At 42.5% G+C, this 13,043-nt stretch overlaps 1 protein-coding gene across 2 annotated transcripts in view; it reads left to right on the top strand.

Moving 5' to 3' along the window:
- cwc27 (CWC27 spliceosome associated cyclophilin) overlaps positions 1 to 13,043 on the top strand; it is a 56,397-nt gene that overhangs the window by 29,516 nt on the left and 13,838 nt on the right. The gene's annotated exons all lie outside the window — the stretch shown is intronic.

A 13,043-nucleotide genomic window follows, 5' to 3' on the forward strand; every position in this document is an offset into this window, starting at 1 on the left:
AATCTCTCCCTATATTCTTAATCAAACTTGTAACATTAGTAGGCTACAGCTGTGCTTCGGAGGGGGAGGGGCATGTAGCCTACACGCACACACACTGGCAAAGATGTTCAGCTGGCAGGCAGACACTGGATGAAGTTTCTGATTGACAGAGGCAGGACTTTGCATTGGCGCTTTGTTGCGTTTTTTTGTTGGAACTGGAAAAACATACCCGGAACATAAAATAATGTTATTAACTGGATCCCATGCTTTCAAAAATAACGGTTATTTTCCGGAACGGTATAGATCACTTTCGTTCCCTGTTCTGGTTCTGTTCCTTGAAAAATTATTATTATTTTTTTTTTTTTTACCGGTTCCGCACCCTGGCCCTATATGGTTTACTGACCTCTTTTAAACACCAGAGCCCTATTTGGTCTGATCAAAACTAGTGCACTATATATGGCGTAGGTTGCCATTTCGGATACAGATTTTGTTTTCACTTTAACTTTGCTGTTACTAAAGAAACTAAATCACTGTGACCCAGTAAAGGTCAGTAAGTCTTGTTTTATTAATAAAATCTGCTCTCTCTAAAGCTGCCTGGTCAGGCAGGTTTCTGCCCTACTTTCTCTAAGGATTAGTGTGGGCTCAGGAAAACCTTTTGACCTTCTAACAGCTTTGAATAGGGAGGCTGTTGTACGTCACTGTCCTCACATTGAATGCCTCGATGGGGCCAAAAATCTGACCCCCCACAGCCTGACCTCTGAGCAGCGGTCAATTCCAAAGAAGCTCAGATGCAGCTGTGGTAGGTTTGACTGTAGTCTCTAGGGAAAGGGAATTTAGTGGGTAAACTTGCTGACTTTGTGTTTCTGTATCATCATTACCTCACCGGTCTGCTATTAAGACAAAGAGACATCACTTCCAAAACATACGTACATGGACGTGCACTTCAATACGCTCAACATTCCTCACATTCATGTGGCAAATAAAATGGGTATTGTTCTTTTACGCTTTCAATAGAGAGAGGACATTTGGACAGGACCATTAGACCCATAGACGTTTTGAATTTCTGTTAGCAGAAGACTGGTGTGTTTGCAAAGCCGTTTGCCCTCAAATGTTTTCTAAGCGCTTTTGATTAATTAAAGTGTGACTGAACGGTTTGCGAAAGAAAAAAAAAATCTAATCTAGATTGTTTTCTTAGCTTGCCAAACACACTATTGATAAATACACACAAGAAGACTGAAGTGCTCTAGATTCCTCTTTGTCCTATTTTTTATGAGAATGAAATTGCAGAGGATGGAATTCTGATCCTGCTTGTGCACATGTTGTGCTTGGACGGAGTCCTCTCCAACTGCGTCCCAAATGGCACCCTATATAGTGCACTACTTTTGTCAGAGCCCATAGGGCCCTGGCCAAAAGTAGTGCACTATGTAGGGAATAGGGTGTCATTGGAACACGCACCCTCTGCTACTTGGCCAAGACAGGTCATGGACCGTTTGGAGGAGGCATGTTCACCATGTACTCAGCAATCTCCAACGAAATACCAGGAAAAAACAAGAAAAGGGAGCTCCATCATATCTATCTGGGACAGTTAGGCTAATGTTAGTAGCAGACGAGAACCTGAAGTTTAATCACTGAGTTTGTAATTGTCAGAATATAATAAACATATACATTTTTCTGATCTGAAATGCCTTGCCTATTTCTAGCTGTAAGATTCCCATTTTAACCGTTTTAACTTATCGCTGTCATTTATAATGGAAAATATTGTATATTAAATTAATGTTTACACAAAGTATTTGAAATTAGCTAAAAACCTATTGCCATGTATGGCATTGTCCTAAATTAGGTATTGTTCTAAGTATGAGTAGAAGCTATTTTGACAGGCTACTGATCTGATCCCAGCCACTAATCCTGCAAACAATAATGAGTCGTTAGGACATTACATTTACATTTTAGTCATTTAGCAGACGCTCTTATCCAGAGCGACTTACAGTAGTGAATGCATACATTTCATAAATGTTTTCTCCATACTGGCCCCCCGTGGGAATCGAACCCACAACCCTGGCGTTGCAAACACTATGCTCTACCAACTGAGCCACACGGGACCGTGAAATTGTCAACCAAAGTTGTCAGGACGTTATTGTCATGGTTCCCTGGAGGTTTTGTCTAGTTCCTGGTTGGTCCCAGGGACGTCCCAGAGTATGTTCTTGGGACGTTGTGTCATGGTCCGCTGAAGATTTTGCATAGTTCCCAGTTGGTCCCGGGAACTAACACACCAAAGGTGCTTTTAACATAGTGTTTTCAACTTACATATTTGACTCTCTTTGACATTCATGATTACATTGTATATGTTTATTCATACAGTAATTATTATTTAACATTTCCTCACATGGGATTTGAACTCACGTCTTGGTTCACGGGATTCTGATCTTCCTGCTATGCCACCACGTCTGTATCAATGACTGATTTTACCTGTAGGGCTTTTCCTACACTTTGTACTTCAAAGTAAATCTCAGCTCTGTTAAAAATGCACTGAAGAAAAACGATTATATTTATCATAGTGATTCAGGAGAAACATAAAAACGGAATAATATTTCCCCCCACCAACATTAAACAACTATACAGAAAACCCTCAAATTGCTGAAATAAGTCAATTAAATCAATGAGAGAATAGTCGGAAATAACTGATAACAAAAGAGTGCCATCTGCACTGCTATTGTAATTAAGTGGTGTGATGGATTATAATTAATGAATGTGTAGGGGACTGCTGAATTATTGTAATTTTTTTTGAATCTATAGATTTTATTTATTTTTATTTTTTAACCCATTTTTCTCCCCAATTTTGTGGTATCCAATTGGTAGTTGCAGTCCTGTCCCATCGCTGCAACTCCCGTACAGACTCGGGAGAGGCGACGGTTGAGAGCCATGCGTCCTCCGAAACACAACCCAGCCAAGCCACACTGCTTCTTGATACAATGCCCGCTTAACCCGGAAGCCAGCCGCACCAATGTGTCGGAGGAAACACCGTACACCTGGCAACCGTGTCAGCGTGTATTGCGCCCGGCCCGCCACAGGAGTCCATGTGTGCGATGGGACAGGAACATCCCTGCCAGCCTCCCCTAACCCGGATGACGCTGGGCCAATTGTGCGCCGCCCCCTGGATCTCCCGGTCGCGGCCGGCTGCGACAGCCTGGACCTGAACCAGGATCTCTAGTGGCACAGCTAGCACTGCGATGCAGTGCCTTAGACCACTGCGCCACTCGGGAGGCTGGGAAATTATACAGACTTTGTGGCACAACAGAAAGATCAGCATACCCCAAATCAAGAAGTTGTGAGTTCAAATCCTATTTTGGGTCATATTGAAAAGACCGTACATGTGTTCATGTCAAATGTAATCATATTGTCGTTGATTAAATATCTTTACACTGTTTTAGCTGAACAGCATATCACTTACCTTAAAAACCCCATACCATTTCATTACTTTACTTATAATGGTTTGGGACACCTGGGATCATCATGTGACAAAAACCTCCAGGGTCCTAAAAGCATCCTTGGGCACGTCCCCGGGACAAACAGGGAACTAGACAAAACCATCAGGGGACCATGACACAACTTCCCAAGAACATTCAGGGGACCTTCACGGGACCATGATACAACGTCCCAAAAATGTCCTAAAAACATCCCCGGGACAAACCAGGAACTAAACAAAACCTCCAGGGGACCATGACACAATGTCCCAAGAACGTTCGCGGGACCTTCAGGGGACCATGACACAAATTCCCAAGAACGTTCGGGGGACCTTCAGGGGACCATGACACAACGTCCTAAAAACGTCCCAAGGACAAACCGGGAAATATGAAAAGGTTCCCCAGAGAATGTTCCCTTGGGACCATCACGTGACAACCTAAGGACTAGTAAAAGGAAAGTCTTGAGAACGTCCTAAAAAGTTCCTGACATGGTCCTCAGTGAGGTCCTGGTTACTTACAGGGAACTAGACAAAGGTCCACCAGAGAACGTTCCCTTTGGGACCATCATGCAATGTTCTTAGAACGTCAATGGGATAACGTCGCACCGAAACCCTTAAGGGACCTAATGGGAACGTTGCCGGATGTCCTCAGGACGTCCCCTGTTTGCTGGGAACTGATTTCATCATTTGGTTTCTTGCAGCAGCCCTTGAATCTGGTCCCCCTGGGCTTCCTATGTCCACACAGGCTATACACATCTTTGTGCTCAGTCCCAGAAGCAAACATATTCCTCCACCATGCGCTAACAACAGCAGCAGCCACTACCCACTAACTTGGCATGCGGCAACTTAATCAGGGGAAAAAGCCAATTGTCACCTCAGAACTCACCCAGCAGAGAGCTAAAAGAGACATTTGAGTTACCTTTCGAGTTATTATTTTCGACAGACATCGCTTCCATTTTCAAGACATAAATTATAGCATGTTCTTCTAGTCTGGTTTTCTCTTTCTTGGCATAAGTGTTGGTTCTGAGAGCCAAAAATAAGAAAGACAGGCTGAAAACACTGTCCATTTTATACCCACCCTCAATGATGTGGCAACATTCTTTCTACCACTCCAAGTTATTTATACAGGTTATGCCTGTGTGCACAGGGTGTTTTATTTCAATGGCGCCTTGTCAGTCAAATTGTTGATGTGGAAGAAACAAAGACTGATCTTTGAAATGTCAATTGACTTATGATTATATGTTGCAGTTAGGTTTATTTTTTTTCTCCAAAATATCAGTTCACGTTTCTGACAAAGGCAGTTCAGTTCGACATTTTATGAATCGTGTGGCTTCATTCGAGAATTTCTAATATTTAGGAATGGGATTGAATTTGGCTGTTGAGTCAAGGATTGTGTTGTAATTTCTTTTGGCCTTTCGAAGAATACATTCAAATGGAGATTTACACATTTATTTGTCAAAGTTATTAAGCCAAATTATGTCAGAGGACATGGCTAATCATTGAGCAAAAAGAAACTGACAGAAACCTTAATTTCAAAATGTCTGTTTGGAAGGAAATTAAGGTTCAGCGACGATATAGTGGTGTTCTTGGGTTTCCCTGTTGTGACCTCTTTGGGAGGCAATATGTAGGAAACTCAGATCCACATCACTCGGTTCACAGCTGGAATCTGCATTATTTTATTGTTGTGACGGCAATGACTATGATGGATAGAAAGAGGGAGGAGTAGGCGGCTTCACAACACACATTTTCGGAACTATTTCTGATGAGTGTGTTGATCGACGAGAAACAGGGTTTCTTTTGACACTGCTTTGACTGCTTCAGGCCTTTGAAAGCGATGCTCCTCTGATTCGTCTTGAACAATCGTTGATTGGATAAAGAGGAAAAGAGAAATAGAGGAGCTTCCTCCCCTAACAAAGAGGAGTCTGTCATTCACAACACCCCCCCCCCCCCCCCCCTCCCAGTTACCACATCAGGCCTGTGATTTGTAGCTCTCTCTGGCCCAGGTGATAGCTAGGGGGAAGAATGTAGTTAGAATGGCCATCAAACTCAAAGATAGTAGTTAGTGACAACAGCTGGAGAGGGCGACGTGTGTTCCTTGTGTTAGTGCCCAAGGGAATCATCATTCAGCATCCTGCAAGTCCCGGGCTGCTGCTAGGGGGCAGAGTGCAAGGGGTGAACGGGAAAGATGGAAAGGGATCACTTCTTGCGATCGTAAATCAAAGGGAAAGATTTGCACCCCGAGCAGCAGAGCAGACTTCCATGTTGACTCTGGGGAAGAGGTCTGGACTGTGGAGAGTGAGAGAGTGTGGCCCCAGTCTTTGCTAGGGGATTCCGATGATTCCTCCAATCATCATGGAGTATTCGTGGCCTAAATACCTCATAGGCAAGATATCATGTAGGTGACCTTGGACGAATCGATGTAGTCGGAGATGATTTCCACAAAGCCTATTCTCTGCTCAACTCCTTTGGTGGAGTTCATCAAACTTCCTTCACCATGGAGTTGAGTTTAGTCAGCTAGACATAATGCACATGCACATACTGCATAATGTTGTATGAGTGCTAGGGAATAGCTTATACCAGGTAGGATACAGTGATAACATGCCTGTGCATTACTATAATGACCAGACAGTAATACCACAATTATAGGACTAGATACAATTCAGCATACAGGCGAATTAATGTACACAACAGAGAATGACTGCTGATAAGCAACAATGTAATGAGAAAGAAAGTAGCTGGACTAGCAAGTGAAATGTGACTGCAGTTTTAACTAGGGTCTGCGCATGCGCACAAGACCACGACCAAGATGAAATAGTAACTGGCCACAAGGAAAGCTACAGGCTAAATTAGGCCACATGTCCATAAACATGACTATGAGCATATACAGACCAGAGGAGGCTGGTGGGAGGAGCTATAGGAGGAAGGGCTCATTGTAATCAATGGAACGGAGTCCAACGTGTTTGATGGGTTTGGTACCATTCCATTGATTCCATTCTCCTATAGCTCCTCCCACCAGCCTCCACTAATACAGACAATATGAACAGACTAATATGTGTGAGCTACACCAGGCCTAACGAGCTAGCATTACTAACTAACATCTTGGCTGAACTGACTAGCAGTAGCATGACTCACATTGAAATGTATGACTCTATAAACGTTACAAACATGGTAAATATCTGAACTGCCTTAGCAACACCCAACTAAATATGCAATGACAAATCAAATTTGATTAATCACATGCGCCGAATACAACAGGTGTGGACCTTACAGTGAAATGTTCACTCACGAGCCCCTAACCAACAATGCAGTTTAAAAAAATACGTATAAGAAGTAAAGAGTTAAAAAAGCGAGACTATATACAGGGGGGGGTACCAGTACAGGGTCAATGTGCAGGGGCACTGGTTAGTTGAGGTAATATGTACATGTAGGTAGAGTTATTAAAGTGACTATGCATAGATGATGACAACAGAGACTAGCAGCAGTGTAAAAGAGGGGGAGGGGGAGCAATGCAAATAGTCTGGGTAGCCATTTGATTAGGTGTTCAGGAGTCTTATGGCTTAGGGGTAGAAGCTGCTTAGAAGCCTCTTGGACCTTGACTTGGTACCGCTTGCCGTGCGATAGAAGAGAGAACAGTCTATGACTAAGGAGGCTGGAGTCTTTCACAATTTTGAACACTGATGTTTCAGTGTTATTTGCCTCGAAGCGAGCATAGAAGTAGTTTAGCTCATCTGGTAGGCACGTGTCACTGGGCAGATCTTTGCTGTGCTTCCCTTTGTAGTCTGCAATGGTTTGCAAGCCCTGCCACATCCTGCGAACATCAGAGCCGGTGTAGTACGATTCGATCTTAGTCCTGTATTGACGCTTTGCCTGTTTGATGGTTCGTCAGAGGGCATAGCGGGATTTCTTATAAGCTTCCGGGTTAGAGTCCCGCTCCTTGAAAGCGGCAGCTCTAGCCTTTTAGCTCAGTGAGGATATTGCCTGTAATCCATGGCTTCTGGTTGGGATACGTGTATACGGTCACTGTGGGGGGGACATCATCAATGCACTTATTGATGAAGCCAATGACTGATGTGGTGTACTCCTCAATGCCATCGGAGGAATCCCGGAACATATTCCAGTCTGTGCTAGCAAAACAGTCCTGTATCTTAGCATCTGCTTCCTCTGACTACTTTTCTATTGATCTAGTCACTGGTGCTTCCTGCTTTAATTTTTAGCTTGTAAGCAGGAATCAGGAGGATAGAATTATGGTCAGATTTACCAAATGGAGGGCGAGGGAGAGCTTTGTATGCGTCTGTGTGTGTGGAGAGTAAAGGTGGTCCAGAGTTTTTTGTTGTTGTTGTTTGTTTGTTTTTTCTCCTCTGGTTGCACATTTAACATGCTGATAGAAATTTGGTAAAATGTATTTAAGTTTCCCTGCATTAAAGTCCCCGGCTACTAGGAGCGCCGCCTCTGGGTAAGAGTTTTCTTGTTTGCTTATGGCGGAATACAGCTCATTCAATGCTGTCTTAGTTCCAGCCTCTGACTGTGGTGGTATGTAAACAGCTTATCATGAGATGCTCTACCTCAGGCGAGCGATAGCTCGAGACTTCCTTTGATATCGTGCACCAGCTGTTATTTACAAAAATACATAGTCAGCCGCCCCTTGGCTTACCAGACGCCGCTATTCTATCCTGCCGATACAGCGTTTAACCAGCCAGCTGTATGTTGATCATGTCGTCGTTCAGCCACGACTCTGTGAAGCTTAAGATATTAGTTTTGAATGTCCCTTTTGGTAATTTAATCTTGCGTGTAGGTCATCGATTTTATTTTCCAAAGATTGCGCGTTTACTAGCAGAATGGAAGGAAGTGGGGGTTTATTCGATCGCCTACGAATTCTCAGAAGGCAGCCTGCCCTCTGGCCCTTTTTTCTCCGCCTCCTCTTCACGGGGATCTGGGCATGTTCCCGAGAAAGCAGTATATCGTTCGCGTCGGGATCGTCATTCTCGTTAAAGGGGGGCTTGCCTGTTTTGCATGTTATTTTGGCATTAATACGTTTCACATATCAGTTTGCAAACAATGTAAAAAAATATATATCATTGAGTTAATAAAGCCACATACAAACATGGTCTCTTTTTTGCTTTCTTGAGTAAGGCAGCTACAAAATGCAGGTGTTTCAGCCTAACTCAGTGCTTTATGTGGTGGTGGGGCAAGCCAGCAGGAAATACGGAGCATTGCGCCGTGATTGGCTCAGTGTTCTGTCACTCATGGGGACACTACTTCACCGTCAAGTCTAAGGGTAGAGCTCTAAAATTCTAGTCCCTTGGGTGCTGCCATAGAGTTACATTAGAAGTGCCCATCCAAGAAGGCTGAATGTCATTGGCGACAGATAAAATGTCATATCACGTTATATGTACAGTAGCTTTGATTGGACTGATCATGTCAACATCATACTTTCAGAATCTTAGCTAGCAAGCTAGCAGTCATCATCATGAATCAAGTCGACAATCTACTGGCAAATCCTTTTTAATCCTTGTCATATGAAGAGAAATAATGAAGAGAAATGATAGATATAACTTATCGGTGCTCATCGGCCATTGGACATAAACATTACACAACAAGTTGGAAATCGCAAATTCAACAATGATTTGTTTGGAAGGAATCAGTGACAGTGGCTGTGTGGTCCCAAATCTGGGATTAAGGGGCTCTTATCCTAGTTTAAAATGGTAAACATTCAACATTGGCCTTGCGGTCAATGAAGCATGATTTGTGCAAACAAACAACTGTTAACTCGGATCTGCGAAGTCTTGAACTCAATGAAGTCAAGTTAACTGGGAATTCCGGAAAAAACAAGCTCCGACTGGGAAATACGTTTCGAACAGTCATCCAACTCGGAATTGTAAATCGGGAACTCTGGCCTCTTTCTAGAGCTACGACCTGAAAATCACTGACGTCATTATTCAACCTCGTTTTTTTCCCCCTAGAGTTCCCAGTTGTCTTGAAAGCACCATAAATCCAGAGAATGCCATACTTTCATTACACAATTTGTCCACGAAGGACCGCCGTGCCACCTTCCTGTTCAAGTGAGCACAGCACAACAAGGTCCAAAAATGTATTGTATGCTGCAGCATAAATTATGTAATATGCCAGGGAGATATGTATACTGTAGCTCAGAAAGTAATACTAAGTGTGTGTTGTGTAGTAAGATGTTAGTAGCCCATGTACCTCACCCTAATAAATTGGTCTATTTACCCCTCTTAATTTCGCCTACTGTTCTGACTTGGTTGTGCACATGTAGCCTATAACCTGTTTTAGAGAAATTCTGTTGCTGTACATTTCAAAAGTGCTAAACAAATAGTTATATTGACTATGTCCGTCCTAGCTCGCTCATTAATGTCTTAATCGAAATGACGGATTGCCTCTTATGCGCTCGTCGTCCCCTTATGCCATAGTTTGTGGTTTCTACTGACAATTGAGATGTACATTTGTTTAAGCAAATCAGCCATATCAGCTATGTTTTTTTTAAAAGGCAGTAAATGAGGCTGAATGAACTGTTTTGCTGCCAGACAAGGCTCCGCTAATAGCCAGGTGTAGCAGTGGTAAGGTGTTGGAATTGCTGCTGGGACAGCTTTATGTACGCCCTAACAGTTTGTGGGCACCATTTGTCACCGTTATATAGTGCAATTAATTTAATGTTTAGTGTTGTGTAGTGGCTTTGCTGGCGTGCATCTCACATATTTTTTGGGCCCCACCTAGATTTACATGCTAAAATCCCACTGGCCATACACACCAAGTAGTGAAAGGTAAAGTACAGTTACAGTATCATGATCTCAAGATGAGCTAGTTTTTAAAAATTGCTCTGAAGAATAGGCCTCATACTTGTGTAATACGTGCTGAATACCATTTCTCCCCTCTGGATGATCAAGTCGCAAACATACCAGCCTCTTTCAGACAATGGCCCAGTGTTCCAGCCAGCAGCGTTCATACAGTACTATGGCAGCTCTTAATAGATGACAGGCCCAGACGCAGGAGGTATGTCCGTGACGCGTTACGTTGTTTGTTTTGTCCCCTCTGTGTGTCCTGTCTTGTCGGGGCCTGGGGACCCGCTAGTCAGAGTTACCATAACTCCAGAAGCCAGGTGACTGAGGCTGCCTGCCTGCCATCTCAGTCTGTGACATCAGAGGGCTGTTGTGGAAATAAGTGTGCAGATGAACTAGTTGCTCACCCATCTACACACAATACCCCATCATGACAAAGTGAAAACATGTTTTTAAACATTTGTGCAAATTTCTTGAAAATGAAATGAAACGGAAATATCTCATTATTCACACCCCTGAGTCAATACTTTGTTGAAGCACCTTTGGCAGAACCCTGCTTATGCTTGCCTTGCACTTCACCTCCCCAGTCAGTCACATAAGTCAGCAAAGCTTTCAAATTATTTCATGTCGGGAACGGTTCATTTCCACAAACATGTCAAAGCAAAGACATGAACCATTGGAAGAACAAATTAATGATATGTACCCATTTGATTATTGAAGAATATAACTTATAGTACCCAATTGTCATACTTAATTAATTAATGACACCAATATAAAAAATGACTCAAAAAGGGGAAGTAAAATACTACTTGAGTAAAAGTCTAAAAGTATTTGGTTTTAAATAAACTTAAGTATCAAAAGGAAAATGTACTGAAGTATCAAAAGTAAAAGTATAAATCATTTCAAATTCCTTATATTCCGCAAACCAGCCGGCACAATTGTCTTTATTTAATTTGCAATTAAGCATTTGTGTTTAGTGAGTCTGCCAGATCAGATGCAGGAGGGATGACCAGGGATGTGCTATTGAGAAGTAGTGCTTGAATTGGACCATTTGGGTGTCAGGGAAAATGTATGGAGAAAAAGTAGATAATTTTCTTTAGGAATGTAGTGAAATAAAAGTAAAAGTTGTCAAATATATAAATAGTAAAGTACAGATACCCCCAAAAACTACTGAAGTACTTTACACCACTGCTAAAGATAGTACTTTACATCACTGCTAATAAATTCCTCATGAGCAACTGTCATACCCCATCAGAACCCCAAATAGAAGCTTGTTTTATTCCAATGTTTGTCAATAAAGTAAATGTAAGCATACTATATAGCCTTAAAACATTGTTAAACTATCATTTTGATATCATGGATGATCAGTCCTTGCATCCATAGCTTTGTATATGAATTTGAGAGTGGTTACATTTCTTCAGTCCCATCCCTCAGCTTATTGTTTCAACTGTGGATTGCCCACTTTAGCTTATAGAATTGCTTGGAGATTCTCCTTCACTCCCAGGGCCTGCATATGGAATTTGACCTAGTATGGAAACAGTGTTGGAACGCTTTGATCCATGATCTACATTTACATTTTAGTCATTTAGCAGACGCTCTTATCCAGAGCGACTTACAGTAGTGAATACATACATTTCATACATTTTTTTAATTTTAATTTTATTTTTTGTACTGGCCCCCCCTGGCGTTGCAAACACCATGCTCTACCAACTGAGCCACAGGGAAGACCGTCAGTCAACAGTCAGGTCCAAAATTATTGGCACCCTTGATAGAAATGAGCAAATAAGGTTTGTATAAAACAAATAATACAAATACTAAGCTATATTGTATGCTTCAAAAATTGGAAAATTATAATATTTTATACTAATACAATTGCTCAGAGAAATAGATGTATTTTTAATGTGGGGGGGGGGGATTATTGACACCCCTGTTTTCAATACCTTTCAATACCTCACCTTGCGAGGATAATGGCACTGAGCCTTTTTCTAAAATGTTTCATGAGATTGGAGAACACATTGGGAGGGATCTTAGTCCATTCCTCCATACAGAATCTTTCCATATCCTTGATATCCTTTGTCTGCGCTTATGGACTGCCCTCTTCAATTCAAACCACAGGTTTTCAGTAGTGTTCAAGTCCGCAGACTGAGATTATCGCGACTCAGGAGATGACCCATATGTAGACATGGGAGGCGGATAGTACAGTTCTCAGATGATTTATTAGAAACACAGGGCAGGCAGAGGTTCGTGATCAGGTCAGAGTCAGGCAGGTACAGGACGGAAGGCAGGCTCAGGGTCAGGGCAGGCAGAAAGGTCAGAACCGGGAAAAACTAGGAAACAGAACTAGAGAAACAGGAAGGCGGGAAAGAATGCTGGTAAGACCTGACAAGATAAGATGAACTGGCAACAGACAAACAGAGAACACAAGTATAAATACACAGGGGATAATGGGGAAGACGGGCGACACCTGGAGGGGGGTGGAGACGAGCACAAAGACAGATGAAACAGATCAGGGTGTGACAGAGATGGCCACTGCAAAATGTTGATTTTGGGATCAATTAACCATTTCTTTAGGAATTGTGATATGTGATGGGGGTTATTGCTGGAAGATCCACTTGCGGCCAAGTTTCAGCCTCCAGGCAGAGGCAACCATGTTTTGGGCAAAAATGTCCTGGTACTGGGTAAAGCTCATGATGACGTTGACCTTAACAAGGGCCTCAGGACATTAAAGATCAACCACCATATTTTACAGTATGTATGGGGTTCTTTTCTGCTTATGCATGCTTATTTCAACCCCAAACCCACCAGTGGTG

Source organism: Salmo salar, chromosome 01, assembly GCF_965601325.2.
Source record: "Salmo salar chromosome 01, fSalSal1, whole genome shotgun sequence".
Classification (NCBI taxonomy): domain Eukaryota; kingdom Metazoa; phylum Chordata; class Actinopteri; order Salmoniformes; family Salmonidae; genus Salmo; species Salmo salar.